The sequence below is a fragment of the Arachis ipaensis genome, chromosome B9 (assembly GCF_059453495.1).
Source record: "Arachis ipaensis isolate K30076 ecotype BB chromosome B9, ASM5945349v1, whole genome shotgun sequence".
In the NCBI taxonomy this organism is placed as follows: Eukaryota; Viridiplantae; Streptophyta; class Magnoliopsida; order Fabales; family Fabaceae; genus Arachis; species Arachis ipaensis.
Genome location: NC_142444.1, coordinates 88,004,048 through 88,005,432, shown reverse-complemented (window position 1 = coordinate 88,005,432; position 1,385 = coordinate 88,004,048). Strand labels below are relative to the sequence as shown.

General features: G+C 43.2%; 1 non-coding gene across 1 annotated transcript; it reads left to right on the top strand.

The window, feature by feature from the left end:
- Window positions 1-590: 590 nt before the first annotated feature.
- Window positions 591-697, top strand: LOC148545361 (small nucleolar RNA R71). Its single transcript, XR_015901397.1, has one exon. It is a non-coding gene; the product is annotated as a small nucleolar RNA R71 (small nucleolar RNA).
- The last annotated feature ends 688 nt before the right edge of the window (window positions 698-1,385 follow it).

Genomic DNA, 1,385 nt, shown 5'->3' with positions numbered 1-1,385 from the left:
TTCAATCTTAGAGATCTTGTCATCAATTGATGAGTGATTCAGAGCAGATGTGCTGTTTTGATTTTGATAGGCGTGTGGAGAAGTGTTGTTGTGGGGATGTTGAGATGTCCTCTGTGTGAATTGCTGGTGAGCTGCATTGTTGTTGGAGTTGTAACATCTCTGGTCTTGGTTTTGATCTTGCTCACTTTCCCACCCAAAGTTTGGGTGGTTTCTTCATCCAGGGTTGTAGGTCTTGGAGTATGGATCATAGTTTTTCCTTGGTAAATTCCCAATGTAGTTGGGTTGTTGATGTAGTGGAGATTGCTGCTACTTGGTTCATCTCCATCTTCTTGGTGAGGTCAGCCAGCTGCTGGATAATGAGCTTGTTTTGGGCCAACAGAGCATCTACATTGTTTAGCTCCATTACTCATCTTGTGTTCCCTCTTTCGGAAGTATAGAAGTAGTCGTTCTCTGCTACTGTTTCAATAACATCTATGGCTTCTTCAATAGTCTTCTTCTTGTTCAAAGATCCTCCGGATGAATGGTCTACGGCCTTCTTTGACTCATAAGAGAGTCCTTCAAAGAAAATGTGCAGCTGCACCCATTCGTTGAACATATCTGGTGGGCACCTCGTTGTTAGGTCTTTAAACCTCTCCCATGCTTCATATAGAGTCTCACCATCTTGTTGCCTGAAAGTTTGGACCTCAGCTCTCAGCCTATTGATTCGTTGAGGAGGGTAAAATCTTGCTAAGAATTTTTTCACCACGTCTTCCCAAGTTGTCAAGCTTTCCCTTGGGAAAAATTCCAGCCACTTGGCTGCTTTGTCCCTAAGTGAGAATGGAAATAGGAGCAGTCTATAAGCGTCAGGGTGAACACCATTAGACTTCACTGTGTCACATATTCTCAGGAAGGTGGTCAAATGTTGATTGGGGTCTTCTTGAACACCTCCAAACGAACAGTTGTTCTGAACAAGGGTGATGAGCTGTGGTTTAAGTTCAAAGTTGTTGGCATGGATTGTTGGCTTTTGGATGCTACTTCCACAATTGCCTGGGTTTGGATTGATGTAAGAGCCCAAAACTCTTCTATCCTCCCCAGCATGATTTGCTCTACCTCCTCCCCCATGGTTGTGATCCTCTTCTTCATGATGGTTTTCCATGTTGTCTTCCATGTTTGATTCAAAGAATTCCTCTTCTTCCTCAGCACCAACCACTTTCTTTCCTCTTGCCTCCCTCCTTAATCTAAGGAAGGTCCTCTCAGGTTCAGAATCGAAGGAAGTTAAAGCCCCGTTTCTTCTCCCTGTCATACAACCATCAAGTGCAAGCAAGAAAAGATAGGTGCAGAAAGTATTTGTGTCAGAATTACTGTTAGTTGTGGGTGATGCAATATATCAAACAGTTATTGGGTTA